We start from the raw sequence: 23043 nt of genomic DNA, 5'->3' as shown, positions 1-23043 counted from the left end.
GAACATGCCCATTTGGACATGTAAGAGTTATTCTCTAAAATGTGCAGGTAGTTTTGACTCTCTTAAAGAAAGATACCTGCTCTGCTGAAATGCAGACTGGTAGAAGCTGCTTGGCTAGATTAATGAGGTAATCAGCATGTTGCTTCTATACTGGTTTCAAAACTTTGGGCACTTTCTGCAAATTCATTCTCTGCAGCTTCTCTACCAGAAGGAATTCAATGCTCAATCTCCCACTCAGTTGCTTGAAAAGTTTCAAAGAAACACAATCAAAGCTTGATTCAAATTTCTCCCATTGCACCAAATCTGAGTTGATTTTTGGATGCCTGAAACTTTCCCCTTGAGCAAAATCAAGCAGGGCTCAGAGACCAGCACTGATGCAGCTAAAGATTATTTCATGTTGATCAGTCTAATGTAGTGATTGGTACACCTCCAGTGAACACAAATGGATTCTAATCTAGTTTTCAACTGTGTTGTGAATGCAAGTTAAAATTTGCTTTATGTCCTGTTTACCAGATGGCCTTGTATCTTAAAAGCCCTGGAGCGAGAGGAAGGAGATAGGGCATTAGTCTGTAGCTTTGCTGCAGCTTCCCTGTGTGATCCTGAGTTTGTTTGTAGGAATGTCTATGTAAGTTAAACTAAGAGACTGCACTTAAACTGCTCCTGGCGTTTCTTCTCTGCTAGGAGGAACAAGATGTGGTTGCTATAGATGAGCTTATGTGGGGTAAATTGTGTCTGGCCTGAAGCAAAGCACAGAAGTAATACAGCATAACCACAAGGAAAGTGGCTGGTTGGTCCTCCTCAAAACAAAGGGCTTCCTCATTTGAATTGCATTTAGCAATAAGCAAGAGCAAGGAACATATGTCTGTACATCCAGCCATATGGCCACTGTTGTGGCTGCTGCATTACACTCCCTTGCCATAACCTAGAGAAGTGTCCTCCAAAGACTGGCACAGGAAGGATTCCAACATTATGTATTTACAGTGCAATCCATGGGCTTGTGGGATGAAGGAACAGTTCTTGAGTTTGAAATACCATTTCACTGGGGAAAGCTGTTCTAGCAACACAAGAAGACTGGCATAGTTCCCTGCTTTCCTAGAAAAAGTGTTTCTCGGACCTTTTAGGGGCAGTTCTCCTAGGGATATCTGAGCACTGACTGGGTAGGTTTTGCAAGGTTGGCATTGCTGGTTCTCTGCATCATTTTCAAGGTGTCTTGAAGTTGGAGTCCTCCATCCAGGGGTAACCTGTACGGTCCATAACAGTAAATAGCTGTTGTTTTAACTCTGGCCTTTGTGGCACCTTAAGCCCTGGACCATGCGGCAAAGGAACAGAGAGGTGGAGAGTGGACTGGGAGGTTTGGCAACACAGGGTGCCTCATGGCATCCTTACTTCTTGAGGAAGAAATGCTCTTCAGGACATGTTAAGAGGTGTGTGTGTCACTGGCATCTCTCATGCTGGGAGGCATTTCTTTGTTCTCTTGTGTGTGATTCTGAGTCAACTGCTGCACATCTCTAGGTTTTACTGGGTGTTAGTGCTGAAAAACTCACCTATATTCCCAGATAAACACTGGGTTGCTCTCTCTGGCAGTCAGACATTATGTAGTTCCCTGCCTCATTGGTCATGCAATTAACCATGCAAAATTAATTAAAATGCAAATGGCAGTGAGCATTGCAGAGGTCAGGAAAAGCTGATGTCTTCAACTAACAGAGTGGGCACATGACAGTTTTCTTCCTCCTTTTTCCTCTTTGCTTTCTGTGTTTCCAGGGGAAATCAACTAGAAATAATGTATTGAAAGGATGTTTCACTGACTTTTGCATGTGCACCAATTCCAACCTGAAATTGGTTCATAGCACTGTAGGTGACATTGTAAATGCAGTTTGTGCTATCTAGAGACTTAAAGATTATCTTTCCTGAGAAAATGAGGCTAATTCAGGTTCTCAATTTTAAGACTCAATTGAATACACAAACCCAGGCGTATTCATCATTTTAAAAACGCTTTTAATCTTCAGAAGAAGGCATGCTTAGTAGTTGCTTTTTCTGGTGATCTGCTGTTCTATGCAAAAGTCCTATTTCTCCATCATTGCATCTCACCATAGCCACTTGTAAAACTCCGTGCTGTAAGCCCAGCCTCTGCTTGGACATGTTACTCGTGCAGTGAGCTAAAGGGCTGAAGGACAGGGGTATGGGCAGAGCCCCTTGCCTTGGCTGGGGGTATTTGGCATAAACAGCTTTGCAGGAGGTGGCCATGAGCTGCCCAGCAGTGGTCCCAGGTGGTTTGTAAGGTGCAAAACCAGCCCCAGGAAGTGCCTTCTGCCTTATGGAAGATACACAGCAAGTCCAAAGGAGACAACATAGTGGGAGTCGGTGCAGGCATCTGTTGAGGAGATTGAATGGGTTTGGCTGGAAATGCTTCCTCCTTGTAAACACGGGGATTTCTTCCTGGTGTAGCTCAGTGCAGAGAAGCCTAAAGGACAGGAGCTGAAAACCTCTGCTAAGGTTGTTTATAGAGCTCACTCTTTCCAGGGCCTTGCAAGACTTTGTCTTTCTGTGTGTCCTTCTGTAGCTGCAATAAGTAAGGTACTGCAAGTGTGAGGTTGTGGTCCCTTCACTGGCAAGTGCCTGCCAAGCTCTTGGATGAGTAAATCCTGTGTATTATGAAGGTGTTGAAATGGAGCAGGGCTTGCCTCAGGCCTAGGGCCTGTCTGTACTAAGCACTGCAGAAAAAGCAATGCTGAAAATGAGTTCATTGCATTAAATGCCTCTTGGACTGGAGGTTATAGTCTATCATATATATAGTTAGTCTCGTTCTTCTCCTACATTATTGAAGAAATAAGTCATAGGAGCTTGTAGCATAGCTTAAGTAAAAATCTATAACAACTACTTTGGTTTTCAGGAGGCAAAACAAAGGGTTTGTTTTGACATGGGGAAGATCTGGCAAGAGCAGGAGGAGGTCTTGTTTGTCCTCCGACACTCTCGCTGTGTGACAAATGCAGCCTTTTCCTGGGAGATGGTTCATGCCATCTGGCTCTCGTAAGAATCACTCAAGCTACATAGGAGGATTGCCTTGAGCAGTCTCCATTTGGAAGGAAGCTTGGTTAGACAGCAGAGATGTGGGTTTCTGATTTTCTTTAGAGTGTAATTATATTCAGGGCCAACTGTGTTTAGTCCAGTAGCATGCTATGAATTTTCAATGTCTGAAGTCAGTTGAAACTCTTCTATTGTAACAAGACAATGCCTATACCCATTAAAAAAAAAAAAACCCAAAGATTTGATTATTAATGTATATGGCTTCTCATTTTCTAAATGAATGCTTGTGAAAAAGTGGTGCCAGAGTAATGCCAAATTACTGTAGCCCTTTTGTATTTTTAATCTAGTGCAATTTATGGTAGATGTAGTGTGAAGACTCTTAGTGGAGAACAGGCCTGTTTTGTCTTAGCTTGCACAGATTAAACTGCAGCAAGTCGCTCCCCAAGGTGAGTAGCTGGGCAGAAGGCTCTGGAGTGGGATGTGCTTGTGGAAGAGCAGAGGCATGTGGAAATGCCTTGCCTGCTCCTTCTGGCCTGCAATGCCTTGTAAGCAAGGTATGGGCCATGGGCAACAGGGCTGGGAACAGCAGAAGGAGACATCAAAGGAACAGGAGGGGTTCTGCAGTGATTTGCAAAGCAATATTTGCTGAGGACTGGGGAGAGTTGTCCCCTGTTTCTTGGCTGTCTCCCAGCTTGACTGCAGAGGCTGCTAAGAACAGCACCGTGTTCACCCACTGTGGATGAAAACCTGCTTGGGGTCTGGGTGAGGTCCTGTCCAGGCATTGCACCTCCCTGGTGTATGGGCTGCTCTGAGCTCCTGCTGCAAGAGTTGCATGGGCAGAAAAGCAGCCCCTTGCCCTCCCATGGAATCAGGCAGCCTCACAGGCTACAGGCTGTGCTCTTAGTTCAAAAACATCTGCCTGTGTAACCTAGATAAAGGCATAAATACTGCCTGCCCTGCTTCTCAGAAGAATTCTTGAAGGAAGAGTTAAAACAGTTGGTGTGACACAATCTGCATGTGGATTTCTTCCTCAAGCCCTTCCAGATGAGTTTGCTTTAGAATGTTTTAAACATACTCACTTCTTAACTCCTCCTTATACAAGGTGAATATATTATGAAGAAATATATAATGAAGCATTTATTCTGGCATTAGGGTGACTAGAACAAAGAAAAGAAACTGAGAATTGTGACTATTGTAAATTCTGTTAACCTGTATTTTAAATATTCAGAAATACTCGTATTAACTGCCATTATTTTGTGTTCGTGTATGTTCCTTCTCATCAGCAAGTCACTACACTTTATCCTTTAGGATAAAAGGAACTGGTAAAACAGCATTTTTTCCTAAATAGCCTTATGATATAATCCTGCTATCAGTAGTGAGTTGTTTATGGCTAACCTTACAGAAAGTCTGTTTTAAATGGGGTATGAATTACAGCAGCATAGGAGCAAAGTGTTGAGGATGGGAAAAACCACAGCACATAAAATGTTTCTTTGGACTAATTTATTGACGTTGTCTCATTTCTCAATGAAATAAAAATTAGATGCTTAAATCAAAACTAATTAAGGCATTCAAGTGATTGTGAAGTCTTAATCTTGTGTAGTGATACTCATTTGTTATACAGCTGAAAGGGTTTAGAAAGTTTAACAAAGATAGTTTATAGTTATGAACTTTAATAAAGTGTCACCCCTTGACTACTGCTGTAATTCAAAGATTTCCTTTGTGAATAATAGCTGGATGAGAATTTACCAGCTGAAATCCATTTAACACCTGAAACTTGTGAGTAACACTTAGGGGTTCTATACACTGGGAAAGTTTCTCTACATGGGGAGAACTTTCCTGTGTGTGTTGTCTGTTTTTGCATATAGATGTTTTGAGTACCTAATTCATGGCAATTCTATCAGTACAACTTCAGTCATCTTCCTTTGAGTCACTTGTATTTAGTACCTCAAATACTGGGCATGGTTTGGCTCCCTGCATGGGCTCTCTACCTTCTGGGGCCTTTCCTGTGGTCACAGTCAAAACTAGACTTGGAACTAGTCAAAATTAAACTGATAAATTGCCATGGTTCTTTGGGCACCCCACTGGTGCCGATTTGTTATTAGTCTGACTGATACCCCATTGGTCTGATGTAATTCAGCAGTGTGGTTACTACTCCATTAGGCAGCCTGTGTTTCTGGACAGTTACTGTACTGTGTCCAACCTGGTCATATCATCTTCCTGGATGAGATTAATCGTCTTGAGCGTTGTGTGACACTTGGACTGAGATGATTGAAGCCTAGGGCAATTCCTGAGCAGGAACTGTGGGAGGTTGAATGTTGTAGCAGCCTACACACAACCTCCTTAGCTCCCTCACCTTTTGCACCCCATTTCCATGGGATCTGGCAGTAGGAACCCAACTTGAAGGTACAGCACATCCTCACTGTCAGCTGCTTGGCACTTAATTGAGTTGCATGGGCCTAACCCAAAGTTGTGTGATTGCTTCTAATTAACGAATATGAACTCTTGAGGCAAGTGGCAAATGTTTTGCATTGAATAAGTTGTTTTCAGTCTGTGCATCTCCTCAGGACTTGTAAATTACCTTTCTCTGATGCATTCCAAGATGTTGTGGTGCATCCAGGCTGGCATTTTGATTATGTATTATTCACATTGTTGAAGGAATTAACATCTGAAACAGTTGAAGCTTTTCAGGATATTTTTTCCCTAAATAACAATTTTGTCTTTTCAGCTTCTGCCAGATTCTCCATATGGCTAAAATATACTAGAACAGAAAGACTATTAGCATGGCTTAATAAACTTCATGCATGGTTTGCTATTGCAGTATTGGAAAGAAAACAAATATAGCCACTAGTTCTCCTTGGAATAACTCTATTAAATTACTGTTGTTTGAAATGAGCTTTTTTATGGCTTACAGCTGATATAATTAGCATTGTTATAGGTAAAGCGACCTCCTGTATCTTTAATGCAGGCCTCTTTTTGCATAGATGTGTATTTTGGATGAGAGGGGAGAGGCAAAAAAAAAAAAGTCTTCGTAGGGAGAAAAGGGGAGAGGATCCTGGGGAATTATGGTTTCCCATCTGAGACTGCAATATAGGGTTTGTTGATGGGAGTTGACCTCTTTTCTTGGTTAACTTCTGTGTCTTGAAAGCTGGACTTAGCTGTACACACAGACCAGTCTTCCATGGGATGATCCAATGTCTAGAGGCATGTAGACTTAATGTATTCAGCAGAATCCTCTACCAATAGACCATTAATTTCTTTGGTTCTCATTTAGGCTCTGAGCTTGTATCTACCATTGAGAAATAAGCAATCCGTGTTTGTCTGAACTGTGCAACTTTGACTTCTGCATAGTGACGTCTCACGCTTCTCTGAAAGCTTCTGTCTCATTTCTGGGTAGGCATGGTTCAGAAACTGTGCAGGGCTTGGGATATTGTGCTCTCTGGGTGTGTTTGTAGGCTTTCTTCCTAGCTCTGACAGATGTAACTGACATGGTTCTTAGCTGAAAACTTGTCTGTAAGTTTTCAGAGGAAAGTTTCAAATAAGGGGTAGGGGAGGGAACAGTACATGTCTGCTGGCCCTCACAGAGTTGTTGGTGCAGAATACACAGCACCGTACTGTGTGTTGCGGCCTGTAGAACATCACAGAAAGCCTTTCTCTCACCAAAATCCTGCTTTTGGTTTCAAAAACTGAAAGTGCCCAGTTCTGCCAGTTCAGTTCTGCATCCTGGGCAGTACAGTCGACTGCACAGAGCTAGCAATAGGCACTCTGGAATATGCCCCTCTCCTGCTGTTGGACAGAGCTGAGCATTTCGGTCTTGTGTTGTTTTCTAGGACAAATGCATCACTGCATGTGTTCTTTGCCTCTTAATATGGATCTCTGTCCTCTGAGGTGCACTGAAAACAACACTTCTCCAGACAGTGCTTTATTACTTCTTTGAACACTGGCATGGATTCACAGCACTGGCAGATGTGTAGATAGTGGAAGAATTTCATTGCAGTTGTTGGTGCAATGAGTTCATTATTTTGGCTGGTTGCTGTCTGTTAGAGGTGAGCAGCTTGGTTCATATTTCTGGTGTTAGGAAGACTAATGATGTGCAGGAAGACAGAAAAGGAGGAAATGAGGTCCTGGACCACTCAGCCTGATGGTCTCTGAATAGAGAATAACAAAACAATTTAAACCCTGCCCATGTGAAAACAGAAACACTGAGCACTGACATTGAACTTGACCCAGAAGAGGTGCAGAGGAGGACTGTCAGAGAGAGGAAGAGCTGAGATGGTGAAGAATGTGACTTGGTTAAACTGCCAAATTAGATAACAAAGGAGTTGACCACAGTAGAACCCATCAGTAGGCTTCCTTAGCAAAAGGCCAGTGAGAGAATAAGAACAAATGAGGAAAAATTGCCTGTGAGTATATCAAAGATGGAAATTGGCTCAAGTGATTTAATCACATGAATAACCAGGGTGTGCAAGTGAAAACAGCAGCTTGCCTGCTTTTAGAAGATGGAATACTGATGGAGGGACTTTGGAGAGTTGTATAGCAATTACAGCAGGCTTTGGTTGATCTGCTGTGACTTGCACCCTCCTTCAGCAAGGGGGTGTGAGAGCCTCAGGCTTTTCCTGTAAATACCTAATGCTGGGTGTTTACTGAGCTGGATGGTGAGTAATAATTGGCAGAAATGGGTCACAGCTCCTCTGGTCTCTAACTCCCAGCCAGACAAGCTGCCCCAGGAGCTCATCTGGTGTAAAGATAAACACTCTGCTGTCTTCAGTGGGGTCATGGTAGAGCAGAGATGTTGCTGGGGAAAGGACCAGCTCAAGTCACAGTAAAATTAGTCTAGTCTTTGGGTGTAGTGCTTGGTTAACAGAGCACAGCCAATCCATGGCAGTGCTGGTGCCCAAAAACCAGCTGAAACTCCTCCCTGGGTCATGGAGAGGTGCTGGAGGAGGGTTTGCAGTCCATGGTGTCCTGGGGTTTGTGGTACATGTTTGACCTTTGTTACCTGTATGATCCTCCATATACTGGATTTCTATCTGCAAATTGTTTCACTCTTCAGATATCTTCCCTGTCCCTGCCACCCCTCTGCTTGCTCAGTTAAGCACAGCTCAGCCTGCTTTGAGTGGTGGGACTATTCCCATCCTGCCAGCTCTACGCCCCTGCCCCAAGACAAGTCTGTGCATTAGTGTCATTGCTCAGCCATGACCTCCTTAAGGCCAGGCAGGAGGCTGGCAGGAATGCCACTGGGCTCCTTGGAGCCTGTTGGGGTAGGGTCATAGGGACAAGGGAAGACTGGGTGCTGGGGTCAGGATGTAATTGGGAGAGGACTGTAAGGAACACTTCAGGCCAAGCTTAGCAGCAGCAGGAGGTATCTGAGGAACAGCAGGAGGGAGTGCTGGAGTCTCCAGCTGTTTTTGTTATTCCCTGAGTCTGCTGAGCAACCAGTTCTTCCACAGATCAAACATTCCCTCAGTGGCAGCCTGAGGAGGTGGAGGGAAACCAGCTCCTGCAGGGCCGCTTTGTGTGTGGACAGGCGTCTGGCTGGCCAGTGTCAGACATGGACCTCCATGAGGAGGCTCGCTCTCCAGCACGGAGATGGCTGCACTCGGTATTACAGATCGCTTAGTGTGTTCTGCTTCACCCTCACTGTGTGGGGTTCAGCCTAGGCACTCGTACTCAGGGCTGTTTATCTCATGATATACATCCTTTCTGCACCTCAGGAGAGGTGAACAGACTACACGTGTGGAAAATGTTTGGTGGTGGCTTTAGTTGCAGTTTTTAAATAGTGAATTTTCAACTAGCATGTAAGATGCTCAGCATGTAAGATGTTCAGCACTTTACACTTCTCTTCTAAATCTTTGAAGAGTTGAATAGCTGAGGTGAAATTGGAGCTGGGCCACAGCCTTTCTGCATGACTTGAAGTAAATGTTCCATCTGTGTGTGAGAAATTGCCTATTAGCCTTTAATGGCTAACTAACCTTCAGCAGAGGCAGGAGAGGGAATGCCTTAGCTCTGCAGAACATCATTAGGGCCTCTCCAAGAAATCCTGCAAAGCTCATTTCCAGCCCTGGGTGGCTTTGTACTGTTTTAGTTGGACAAAAGTGAGAATTACAAAATACAACAAAACACCAGTAAGAGGTGGCATCTAAGCTATTAATGCTGTCTGGTACAAGTAGAATAGAAATGCCAGCCAAAGTGTTCTAACACCTGCTGTCCTCTGTGTTGCTGACATAAGTAGAAGAATTCTGCAGTCTTAAAAGGATGGCAGTTTGCGTCTTTCCTATACTTCTAGTGCAGTCTGTATGTGCAAGATAATGCACCAAGATCTTGCCTTCTGATCTGCATTCATGCTGGCGCCTTGATCTCCCAAGTGTAATCGTGATCAGAAATGTGCATTGTTATGGGAGCAGAGTAACAGTATCTCCACTGATCCAGCCTCCAGTTAGCGCCCCTTGATCCCATTTTTTTTCCCTCAGGCACTGACAGATCAGTTTGATACAGTATCAGACATATTCTATAACTGGAGTCAACATGTAAAACATCTGTGTGCAAGTTTTCTTCAGGCCTTATCAAGCCCTGATAAATATACACAGAGAGAGCTGACCTCTAAAGCAGTGCTGGTGGTTGTGCATCATGAGTTCTGCAGGCTGTATTTTCCCAGATGTTTGTTCCTTTCCCTGCTGATGCTTAGTATTGCTGTATCCTGATGCTAGGCGTCTCTAGGAAGTAAAATTGGATCCCTGGTCTGCAAGCTTTAAGCCTGGAGAGCCTCTTCTCCTATGTGTATGGCCCACCTGAGAGCTCCTGTCTGCACATCTGGCCTGCCTCCACAGGTTGCATTGAGTTTGGGTAGTGCCTGGGCCTCTGGTGCCCAAAGAGCAAGTCAAAATCCCCCCAAAGCCTCTATCTCCCCAGTGCTGTCCTCTAGTAGGGAAAACAGCCTCATCCCCTAGAGCTGGGTGATAGGGCAATGCTGAGTGTGACAAGTTACGTACAAGAAAGTGTCCAACTGCAGAGCTGATTGTGCAGAGTGCAAAGTGGGCTCTGGTGTTTGGCTTCCACAAGCCATCAAAGTACCAAATAAAAGCATCCAAGATAAGCTACATGTCCAAACACAGTGCATAATTATAAGAAGCTTATTGGACCTGTGCCAGTGTATATAAATATTCATATTATTCCATGAATTTGCCATTATGTGCAAGTGCTTCATCATTCAAACTTTATTCCTGCCAAAAGTGCTTGCTCATGAAAACATTGTGATTGAAAGCAGTCAGATGATGACATGACCAAAGGGCTGTGGGAGCTCCTGTAACAGCCTGGCTTAGGGCAGTGTTTTATTCATAATGTCTGTGTGCAGAAAAAGTCACAAATTGCTTCAGCTGTTTCTGAGATTCTGCTCATCCCCTTCCTGCTGTAGGAGCTTTACTGTAAGGACTGAATGAAACCCCAGGGCTTTCATGGCTGCTAATTGTCTATGTCTGCTTATTATTAGTAGCATCATTAGTGATGTAAGTAGCTGTATTTGGATACAGTCCCTGTTTCTTGAACTAGTTCCTTCTGGAGCTTGTAGTATAGTCTCAGGCTTCTGCCCCTGGTCTCTGCCTGTGGGAATGGCTCTCCAGTTGCACATTGCAGCTACTAATGCAGGCTGAAGTAGCTGGAAAGATTGCATGCTAGCAAAGCATGCTCCAAAGTCAAATCATTGCAGTGGTTATGGTCAAGGAGATGACATCTTTTTTCCTTATCTTTTAAAGTGAGACCTCCCCTGAAACTCTTGTGCATCCAGAAAGTTTTGATTTGAAACATTTTGGATGAGCACATATCTATTGGCTCTGAAAAGGTTAAATCTGAATCTCAATAAATTATTTCCTATGCAAATTTCTCCTTTCATTTTTGGTTCCTAATGTGGAAAACTGCACTGTCCTCTAGAATGGCCTGTTGTTTCCTGCATGTGGCACAGGTAAACTGTCCTGGCTTGGAAATGGAGTTAGAAGATGGTCTTTAGAGCAATCTTGCCCCATGTCAGAGGGAAGCGTGTCCTGTGCTGCTTGAGGAAGCAGAGCTCTGGGTCTCCAACCTCCCGGAGCTGCTGCATGTTCTTGGTGCCCTGCTGACCCAGCTGTGTGTGGCACCGCTCTAACTGGAGAAGCCCTGGTAATGTGTCAGTGTTGCAGTAAAGCTGCTCAGTTAGGCTCCAGCCTTGTGGAATAGATTAACGAGATTAACTGTGTGGGCATGGGGGGTGTAATGGTCTCCCATGCTGGGGTGAGGAGGGGCTGTGTGTGGTACAGGCTGTGCTGTGCATACACCCCTGTCACCAGCTGCTGTGGGGGACGGTGTACCTGGCACAGCACCTGTGGGAGCTGTCTCCTCCCGAGGGTACCCAGGAGTGGTGTTAGCTATCCCAGGATAAGCACCTGGTTCTTGGAGGAAAGCAAATCCTAGCCGCATCTCTGCTGGGTAAATTGCTGTATTTTCATCTTGAATTCTGAAGTACCTACTTTGTGCTCTTTCTGCAGTAAGTTATCTTTGTGACTGAGTGGAATTAGCTTGGTTTAGAAAGCCTGTATTCACACTAACTTGGGGTCTGCTCTGCCTGGCAGAGGTGCCTCTTCTCAGTGGGCAGCACCACCTGTCCTCCCATCTTCATCTCCCAGTGCCATCAGTAATTGCCAGCTCTGTAACTGCCCTCAGGGCTGTCCAGTCTCATGCAAGAGCCCTTCATGGTGTTGAGGACTGGTGTAGTCCTCCCTGGTGCAGCCTGGCAGCTGGAGGGGCTGTGGTGGGATGGGACAGGCTGGCATGCGGGTAGTCATGGCCTCAGCTGCTGTCCTGCAAATTAATGGGTTAATGGGAAGAGCTGAGTGTGCTCAGCTCCTGTTCCCTCAGCAGACAGCCAAGGGTGCATGGTGGTGTTTGGGAACTTGCTCCTTGAGACCTGCCAGCCCTGGCTTCTTTCTTATCTCACTGACATAAATAGGTCTGTCTAGGAGCTCTTATTTTGGATGAAACGCTCTGCTTGCTTTGGCAAGGCTATTGCTTGGGCCAGCTTGCAGTCCTGGAGCAGCTACCAGCCCCTGCCTTGGCCCATATGGGTACCTGGTGGGATTTTGGCTGTATGGAGCCTTTCTGTGGCTCTGCAACGCTGTGTTGTGGCAGACTCTTCCTATATTTTGTGTTGGTATCTTGTTACCTCCCAATTTAACCATGGCTAGCCAGTTTTCTCCTCTTTCACCCCCGCTAGTTATAAATACAGGGAACTTTGAGTATCTTCCATGTCTAGGTTTGAACAAGCATCCTAAACCAGGCAGTTCTTGGCTTGATTGATAAGGCATAGGCAGTGACTGCAGACATGGGCTCAAGTTCCTTACTGGGCTTACAAAAGGAAAAGGGGTTAACTGTGACAAGCTGAGTTTCTCTGAGACATCAGTCACATTCCTGGCTTATAAAAGCTTTTAGTCTTTCCACAGGTCACTTACTAGAATTTGTCCCTTGGGTTGTGAAGCAGAGATAGCCACTATTGCTGCTGAAGCATGGCAAGTTTTCATGTCTATTATGGAATCAAAAGGAGAATTTTAGGTTTCTGGGAAAGATGTCAGACTGCAGACTTTCCATTTGTATATGGCTTTAAAAAGGTCATCTGTAAAGACAGACATTTTATTTCAACAGAATAAAGCAGTAAGAAAATTGTGTTAGCTACCAACACCCACCTCCTTGTGTAGGAATAAACCCTGCCTGATGCTGGGATGGAGCATGCAGGAACTTGCACAGGTGAAGGAAAGGCTAACAAGCAGTGTGGGACTGGTCAGCATGAGCTGTAAGAGGTATCAGTGTTTGGGAAGACCCTTGAAGGAGAGAAGCAGCTTGTCTGAAGGAGGCTTGGAAGGAAGTGAATCTCCTGCCTTTGGGCCTCGTGGAAAGCTGTGCTTGTCACCTGGGCTTCGTGCTGCTCAGGTGGGTGCTAGGCTCCCCCAAGCCTGCTCAGATATCCCAATGCTTTTCTGCTTGGGCACACCTGAGGAGGAATTGTGTTGACAGATGGGGCTTATTTTTAACTCCTGCTACTGTAGCTCTATGTGAATCAGCTCACCTGAGAGCTGTGTATCTATACTTGCACCTCAGGAATCTATCCACTCTTAGGAGTGGTGATAGACCAGGAGTCCCAAAGCTCAGACCCTCTCTACATTAGGTAGCTCATACATGCTTGATTTTCATGGGAAGTTTCAACACTAGATACTTGACACTCCACATAAGCAACTGGAAATTCTGTCCTCTTCCTGAACAGTTATATCTCCATCTTCTGCGGAATCTGACTACTTAGCAATCAGCTTTGATGGACTTGGATATTTCCTAATTAAAAAAAAAAACACGGAAAATCTTTTGGAGTGTGTGTATAGCACTAGGGATGTGTGCTGAAACTAGGACTGCCTGAAGAGCAATGATATGTGAAGTCCTAGAACGTGGCTCCCAGCCTCAGATTTAGCAAAATGCATCAACATTCTCTGTTGTAAGCAAGCTGGTAATCACACCCTACCTCAGAAAAGTGTTTACGCAAACATTGGTGTTGTCTTGGGCTCTGTGAGGCTCTGAGAGAAATGAAGCGTATTCATAAATATTTAGGGATATTATCAGAAATTGTGCATTAATGGTGACTTGTTTTAAGGATGCTTCCTAGTTGCCAGTTCTATCATGGCCAGACTTCTGAGATCAAACATTCAAACCTCATGTGAAGATTTATTTTTTGCTGATTTATCTCAAAGTTATGAAGGATAATAGTGAGAAACTCTTGGAAATGTCAAGAAAACTTAGGTTTATTACTTTGATGGGCTCAAAATCACTTGATTATTTCAATGACTTCTACATCTGTTTAAGCAAAATAAAAACAAATTCATCTGCTCTACTAACTTTTTGAACCAGAGTTAGGATTTAGGATTTAGAAATGCAAAAACAACATAGACTTTGGGAAAGAAGATGCTTAAGGAGCTTTAAAACGGCAAGTAAAATATAGTTTATTGGTTATTGGGCTTGTGCTCCTCACCAACCTGCACATTTGAAAACAAGCAAGTTCAAGCTGAGAAACTTTAAAATATCACAGGATGGGAAAAATTGATTATTTCTAAATGATTGGTGTAGTGTTAACCAGCCTTTTGAATGGCAAAAAGTAGTTAGTGTTGTTAGATGCTGCTGTCTACTTTCCAACACTTAGAATAACATCTTGGTAATCTCTGATATGGTTATCTTTTCAATAACATGAAATAGGGAGCTGCTTTGTGTTCATTTTCTTGCTGTGTGTTTTGGAAATGTGATGCCACTGCATGTCAACTATGTAAGGAAATCACAGCCTGTTTGATATATGACCTACATGGATTTCCCCTGGCTGCTGGGAATCTTCTACGTGGCTCAGAGCTGTCATCTAAGTTAATACAAGTCTGTATTTACAGGACTGTGGACAACCTGAACCCTTCATTAGCTTTAATCTATTTTTTCCAAGTTACTTTAAATTTAGTGAACTAAATTTGCCTGTTTGCTTTGAAGCAACTGAAATCTGTGATGACTCCAACTCTGAAATCATTTAAGCGGAACTGGCTGTAAAGTAAGCTAGAAATGTTGCAGAATGTAGGCAAATCTTAAAAGTCAATTTTATAGTACACTTGTCAAAGTAGACTTTAGAAACAAAGTACAGCGGAAGAAAAAAGATCTACATTAAATGGTAATTTACTTTTCATTGCTTGTCCTTCTTAATCCTTTCCCTTGTGAATGTTCCTCCCAGATGGGATAAGGCTGAACCAGCTTCTTTCATTTAGTCTTTGTAACTAAGTTCACTTTCCAGCTCTTGGGTGTCTCTGGGATCATGTGTGGTCACATATGATGTGAAGTGTGGGAGACAAAACAGATTAATATAGATATCTTCATAAATCATCTCCCTGCCCCTTATTTTTGCTGTGCAGAAGCTGAAGTGCGTTTTAAACCATTTAGTAAAGTGCTGGACTTGGGAGACAAAAGTTTCCTCCCCATTCCCCCACCTCTGCCCCCTGTAACTTGTTACTTGAGCCATTTGAATTTTATTTATTTTGTTTTGGTTTTCCTTAATTTGCTCTCCTTCTGGCTAGTTAACTCTGGCTACCTCAGTATTATTTCAAAGAGACTATCCTCAAAGTGCTGTGGCTCATGTGCTGTTACAAGGTCTCTGGCTCTTGTATGGTGACAACCTTGTGACATTTCCACCAGGGATGAGGCCAAACGAGGCTGTGCTATCAGCACCCTCATGTTGGGGCCCTGCTGTGGCAGCACAAGTACATCTGCGGGCAGAGTGTCCCTGGAGGGTGGTTCTCTGCTGATAACATTGTGGTGTCTATCAAAATAGCATGAATTAAAAGGTTTTCTGCGAGCTTTTATTAAAGCTCTGTGGTGAAATTGTTGGCCAAGGCTAGCGCATTGTTTTGTTTTCTCCGAGAACGTAGATAAGGCCCTTGTGATGTTGAAAGGCCCTGAACCGGCTGCGTATGGCAAGAATAACATGTGGCCCTTACTGATACGGCCAGGCTGCCGCGTTCCCAGGCTGCCGCTCGCCTCGGCTCCCGAGCCTGCCTGCTCGCGGCTTGCAGGGCTCCGCTCGGAGGTTTGTACACACAAAAAGCAAATGAATTCAGGAATCTGCTATTCAGATGAAATAAAGCAGCTCAGACGGGAGAATCCAGCAAGAAATTGATATGGGGGAGTCTGGAGATGCTCTTGTAGCTTATTTTGCTGGTCCCCTACATCGCTTGCTAGTGTACTGTGGCAAACACTATTTAAGCCTGTATTTTGGTGTGCTTCAGCAGAACCTTCTGGGCTTGATTTTTGTTTCAGCTTAATATTTGCTATTTTAGTGATCATTTTTAGCTTGGGTAAAGGCCTCTGCCTGGTTTCTTCATTGTACAGAGTTGAAGTGGTGCTTGGGGAATCTTTTTTTCCACTCTTTTTTGAGACTTAAAAATGTACAGGTCTGTACAAATTGGTCCCATCTGCTGCAAATGCAAGTCAGCCTTGCCTGCAACCTAAAGTGGCCACACACCAAACCAACAATTGCTGCAAGTCTGGCACTGTGCTAAACAGCACTTGGTAGGGATTTGTGACTATTTTTTGTCCATTACAGTCCATACTGCTGCCTATATCTGTTTGTTCTTGCCTCATTGTATCTGCTTTAAACTAACCATTTTGTTCATTGGGCTGGATTTTAACCAGGCACTGGGCTGCCCTTTCCTGGCTAAGGAGGACATGGAGATGTTGGGATGCTGTGGTTGAGCTTGCTCTTTTTCCCTTTGGTTCTAAGAGCTGAAAATGAGGAAGGTACCATTCCATGTGTTCATCCTCGATATTGAAATCCCTTAGCCAGTGTGTGGGATCACCAGCCCTTAGCTGATGTGGGATCTAAACAGGCTTCCTGGCTGCATGTGCACTTACTGATCTGCTGCTGCTTTATCACTGGGAGCAGCTGCTGTTCCCAGGCATGGGCATCCCTGCAGGTTAACAGACCCCTGGGAGAACTAGCTTAGGTTTCAACATGGTTTTGTTTTCCATACTGAACCGTGTTTGGGCACAGGGCTGTGGTCTGATGCTCGGTTAGGAAGGGGCTTTTGCTCTTTCTTCCTCTCTTCCTCTGTTGTCTTCTGCCCAGAGAGGTTGTAACAGGCTGCCCAGAGAGGTTGTGGAGTCTCCTTCTCTGGAGATCTTCAAAACCCGCTTGGACGCAGTCCTGTGCCACATGCTCTAGGTGACCCTGTGTGTGCAGGGGGTTGGACTAGATGATCTCTAGAGGTCCCTTCCAACCCTAAGCATTCTATGATTCCATGATTGTTGCTTCCTCCTTCTCTTCTCCTGTTTTCATTTAGTGCCAATCCCCTCAAGTGTTTCAGTGGGAGGGATCAGTGGGTGGTTGGATCTTCTCACAAGTGCCCCCTAGCTTTTCTCGCAGATCATTGCAGGTTGCATTGGTGCTACATGTGTAGCTTTATTTTACAAAATAATTGTAAGTAACTTTCCCTTTCAGGTTTTCCACTCAATTTTACATTTAAGTCCAGAATTTGCTTGGACTGTGTTCAAATAAATAACACTATTAAAGGATATTTTCTTAAATTATTTAGAAGAAAAATCACTCAAGTAGTGCCCTGTTGGCTGAACTCAACTCTTTTGAAGTTACTTGGGAAGAATCCTTTTTGTATTTGGCAGCAATACTTCCCATAGATAATATTTTCTTCTCTAAGTAGAGCCACTTCTGTGGCTCAAACCATGTCTGTAGCAAAAATACAGAACAAATAGTCTTTGGTCCAATGTATAATTAACAAATTAATAAGGTGATGGCTGGAACATTTCTTTTATCACTGATTTTTGTATTACTCATTCACTGCTTCTGTGTTCATTTGAAATGAGATGGGCAGTGTGAAAATATCTGGTCATATGCTTTTAGAAGTCATCCCCACAAGATCTGTTGAACATCCAGAATAGTTTATATATGTATATTTATATATAGTTCATAGTTCAGTGCTCTGAGTAGCATTCATTTTTTCCCATCACAGACTAAACACATCCCTAAAGGAACTGTGGACTGGAAGAGGAAGAAACAACAACAAAATCATCAGAAATGAAAGCAAAGACTCTGCTTTCCCAACATTAGAATATATTTGGGAACAGATCACTTCAATTTTTTTTTTTTTTTGCTTTCTAGTTCATTGGTAAATATATCATTTTTTTGTTGGATTTATTTCTCTTTGGGTGAGACAGTATTTAGCAGCAGATTTCTCTTAATGCAGGAGAGTCAATTTGGCTTAAATGAATTCCCTTAAACCAAATGAGATTGTGATGCCTGTTGTCTCCTGAGAAATTTGCTCAAGTTATTTCATTAGTAAAAGATTTCGGGGATTGCAGAGTTCAGGAAAATTAAAAAGAGCCAAACAGGAGGAGGAAGTGCTGCAGTCTTAGTTTACCACAGTTTGTGTCTGTTTTCTCAGTGACGATTTAATTTTTGAGGACAGATCTCAAAAGCATGGACTGAGCTCCAGGGAGTGAGTTCCAAACTTGATATGTCCAGTTGCCAAACACTGACTTTGGGCAGGCCAAGCCCAGAACCCCAAAATAGCACCTTTTTGAGCACCAGAGCAGTAGCTTATTAACTAGACAGGCTGCCTGCTTCCCTGGCAACAGCTTGGACAAGAAATCCCTCCATTTCCCTGGGCTGGGAGCAGCTGGAACTTCTTCAGTGGTGACACTCATTGTCCATGTAGGTGCATGGTGGGGATGGGACCTGACTCCCCTTGATCATACAACCGCCTGTGCCCAAGCAGGTGACAGCAGCTGGCACATGAGCAGCAGGATTCCTGTGGTGTGAAGGGTCAGGGCTGGGTGGAAGGACCCTCCCTAGGTTGTAGTGGTGCTGGTCACACCAGGGTGCCCACAACAGAGCCAACCAGCAAGGAGGGGACTGTGTAAAGAGCATGGAAAAGGGCTCATGAACTATTAGCTGTCACTATTCAATACAGAGTTAATTAAAAAATGTGGAGGAGCTGTTTCTTCATCTTCCCTGCTGTAGGAAAGGTTTTGCAGCCTTTCTAATTTACCATATTTGGTGTTGAATTAAAAATGGAAATGGAAAGAATTTGCCAAAGCTATTTCCAGAAGATAAATGATTTGCTCCATGTAGTACATCTCTCTCCATCAGGCTCTTTTCGTTACTCTTGCATGCTGCTCAAGGGAGCCAGGTTAGGAAATCGTGAAGTAAGAACTTGCCTAGCTCTGGATTCAGGCATGGCATTGAGGAGTGCTGACACCAGTCACTTGGCAAAATCTCTGGGCTTTCATATATGGAAACCTGCTTCCCTCCCTCTTTAATTTAGGTGATTTTCATGGCTCTGTTCTCTGTACAAAGATATTTTTGGAATTAAGCTCATGAAATACTTCATCCTCTGTGATTGATAGAAAAATATCAGAAGCATCCGAGCAAATAAATTCACCCCTCCTGCTTTCCCTGCTCTGCATTCCTGCAGAGCAGTCATGCTGTTGCATTAATCTGTATGCAAGCAATCCGTTTGGTAATTTGTGCCAATAAAGGGATTTATCCTTTCACAGCGTGTGGAGGGTATGTTCAATTCTGCTGTCGGTGTGTGAGTATGCCCCATTTAGGTGTTGGAAGACAGCAGTTTTTTTCCTGTTTTTAAACTGATTTCACTGACCTAAAGACTATCAGTGTGTGGAGCTAAGGTGTCCTGCAGCTGATGTACACAGCCTCTGATTTAGACTGAAGAAAACCCTAGTTGCTGTAGAAAACTGCTAAGAACAAAGACCTATCAGTGCCCTATCCCCCAGACTAATCCTAAAATACAGCACACACCTGTGCTGGCTGTGCCCTCCTGGAGGCTGTCAGGGCCAAGGGTTGGGTTTGGGCATGTGAGGAGCTTGGGATAGGCAGAGCAGTGCAGGTAGGTGATGCTGCTGAGCGGGGAGGTGATGCTGGGGGATGTCCTGTGGCTGCTGGGAGGCCTGGGCAGTAGCAGCAGGAGCTCTGGAGCGTGTTCAGTGCTGCTAGGGGGAGTTTTCATTTTTAAGTCTCAGTTGAGCTCGCCCTGTAAAAGGAGATGTTCAAGGAGGCCAGGCTGGGGCTGTCGCAGGGCGTGTGGGAAGGGACTCGGGCTGTCTGCATCCAAGACTGTGCTGGCAGGTAGCAAACACAGTCCTCACTCCAGCTGCTCCAGTTTCATCAGTGCTAGCATCCAGAACTGTATTTTTCCTCTCTCCTGTACTGTTCCCTGCAATGTGCTCTGCTGCTGAGCCCTCAACCCCATAGAGGACCAGGAACTGCACTTGTCACCTTAAATTGAAGCTTGAAGAGCTTCTGCAGCACCACCTATCACCCACCTGTGACCAGTAGCCACTGTTTCTGGCATCCATCCCTTGCACAGCACAGACCTCCAGCCCTGAGGGGTCTGCAGAGAGGGGCCATGTCCCATATCCTTGCTGTGGACTGTGGCTTGAGCTTTGTTACCTCTGAAGACATGGAATTGTCACGCACGGTCACCGTAAGGGAAATAGGAGTGTTACTAATTCCTTTAATTTGCATGTGTTGCCAAAAGAGATGTTTAAGGACAGGTCGTGTGATAGCACCAAATCTTTACTGTGTGGGTTTTCTGTCCTAGAGATGGTGCCTTCAATGATATCATTGTATTTTTTGTCAGGCTCCGCATGTCTCGGAGGGAAAGCTGAAGATGGATGCTCATTACCCTCTGTCCTTAAGAGATCAGTAGCGGTTACTGTCTCCTAGTCAAGAATGACAGACTGCGTATTGAAATCACTCCTCTGAATTTGGAATGGTTTCTCACTGGGAATAGCAAGTAAGGAGATTTTGGTTACTGTTCTGGCTTTATAGCATCACTAAAATGTCCATTTTCTGTATGAGGAACGAGCTATAACTTAAAAGCAAATTCTGCATAAAGCTGCAATGCAGTAATGCTTTTCATTCAGTAAAGCCTGCAAAAGAAGCACAAGGGATATTATGTAGAACAGGTCCTGCAGACCAGGATGTTTGGCCGTGGCATTCACCTTCTCTCTACCGTGTCTCTTTGTCCTTTCGGGTAGACTGATAGTTAGCAAGAAACAAGATCAGAAATAACTGTGAATGACTTAAGTGTGGTTCTCTTCTCAAATGCAACCAGAAGACTATTGTAAGCTTTTTCTTTCTTTTTGCATATGTGTATATATAAACAGCACCGGATATTTCTCAGCTCTTATGGCAGAAAAGTTCCAGCTACAAGTGCAAAGACCTGTTTCTCCATCCTTCTCTACCATCTGTTTTGCAGCCAGTTTTGCAGGTTCTTGTGCATTCAGGATGCCAAAGTTTGTTTTATCCGTTCTGCGCGATGACAGCATGGGTAAGTCTTGCAGGCCACATTCCAGCTCTCCTTCCTTTGATTCTGCTCAGATAACAGCTATGAATTCTCAATGGGCTGTGTAAGAGCTGCGCTCTACAGGGTCACTCTGCTCCTCTGGCAGGTGAGGGGCCAAATTATCCTAGTTATAGGAGAGAAATGAATGCAAGTCCAAGTGGCTTTATTACTGAGGTATCAAATCACAAAAGGGTGGCTGTTCTACCACTCATAGCATTTTGCTTGCTCCAAAGTAGGACATTGAAGCTGGTGTCTGGATCCTGTGTGGAAAGAGGCATTTTTCCTGTTGACTACAGTAAAGCTTAGATTGTGGTGTGCAACCTGTGTGCAGATCTGCAAGGAGCTGTGGGCTGTTCGTAAAGGGTCTGCAGAAGACAACTAAGAAAAGCAAACCTCAGGTTGTCTGTTTTAACCTTGCTGTCTAGAAGGGTCTGTGCTGCCATGGAAAAATGTGGAATGTTAGAAAAGGGAACAGGTTTGGAGACTGAATCCCATTAGTGTTTCTCTGTCAACTTTGGCTCCTCATTCACCTTTTGGCTTTTAGGGGTATCATTTTGTAGAACTTCATTATTCTCTGTTTGCAGAGGAACCTCAACTGCTTGAGCTGATTGTTAAGCCTTCCTTTAGGCACTGCAGTGTTTGCTGCTGAATTGATTCACCAAGGGGCCTAAAAAAAAATACACATACAGAATAAGGGTAAGAGACCCTTCATCTTAATATTGTTATACAAGCTTTTTCTGGCTGTTCTAGAAGTGGAATTTTACCTGCAGTACAAATATGAGCCCAGAATATTTGGTCTCCCCATATTTGCCAAACTGAGATGTAAGCCCCTGCAGCTTTGCCTATAAGCTATTCCAGGGTATTAGTTTTTGGGGTGTAAGTCATAGCTATCTTGAAGCAGCACTGAGCTGTTCTTGCTGCTAGGCTAAGGCCAGTTCAAACTAGCTTTCAGTTTGTAAGAAGCTCCAAAAGCCTCGTTGTGCCTGACAGGTCCCAGAAGCAGATTGCAGGGCTGCTGGGATGCTCCAGGCCGCTGTGGTCAGGAGGATGAGATACCTGCGTCTGCACTGCTAGGGCAGGAGCTTCTCTGCAGTGCTCATAGTGTGCTGGGGAGGCATACGTGAGTCTTGATAAAGCAAGCTGACTCTAGGTGACGTTTAAGTGATATTCAAGTGGAAGCACTTTGGTGTTTAAGAGGTTGAAGGGATTAGTGTATTTAGAGTGACAAAACTGTCTGGAAGAGGCAAGACCTGTGCGAGTAGCATAACTCAAGGTAGAAAGGGAGGATGATTATTTTTAAAAGCAGTTTTCCTTTCAACAGTTGTGATGAGGAAGTCCAGCCTTACAGGAGGTTGTTGTAGAGGTCTGTTCCATTTAATTTCACCTGCAACCATTTTGATCTAACTCATAAATTCAAACATACTCTGGCAGCAAAATGTACATATATCTGCTTCATGGTTTCTTTCTTGTCTAGAGCATGACCAACCTCACACACTAGACCCAAATTCCTAGAACTTCTTCTGCAACCTGCACTGCAGTTGTAGCCTGTGCAGAATCTGAGTTGTTGCTGGGAGCTTGGCTAGGAACTTGCTTCAATGCACGGTTGCTCCTTTTTCAGTTTGACCTTTTTATTAATATTGCAAGAATGCCCTAAGGCTCCAGTTAGGATTGAGCCCTCCTATGTATATAAACAATTTAGGAAAAATGAAATATAAAGGTTAAGAAAAGAGTTTCAGGGACTTTGCTAAACAGGTGGTTGTATCATGGTTTCTTATTAAATAAAGAGTCTGGAAGTCATCCAAGAGGCAGAGGTGTTGACATTTTCATTTTCCTTGTTGCATTTAATGGTTTTAACTGTTTCTTAGCATTGTAAAATATGATCATGAGCTTTCAAACATCTCTGGCGGCACAGAGTTATTAAACAATTTCTTTTACCTCCAAGTTTTTTTCAGGTGTGATCACTCCTTCAGGCCTGCTGGGATGCAGCCAGTAGCTCCAGCCCAGGTGGGAGGCTGTGGGAGCAGTGGAGTGGAGCTCCAAACCTCTGAGAGAGCCAGGAACTGGGGCTGCCCTAGCAGCACCTTGCAGGGAGCTGCAAGGCTGCTCTGCAGAGCAG

The sequence above is a fragment of the Tinamus guttatus genome, unplaced genomic scaffold (genome assembly GCF_059628265.1).
Source record: "Tinamus guttatus ecotype Peru unplaced genomic scaffold, ASM5962826v1 Tinamus_guttatus_pri_ptg000287l, whole genome shotgun sequence".
Lineage (NCBI taxonomy): Eukaryota > Metazoa > Chordata > Aves > Tinamiformes > Tinamidae > Tinamus > Tinamus guttatus.
This window is presented reverse-complemented; position numbering follows the sequence as displayed.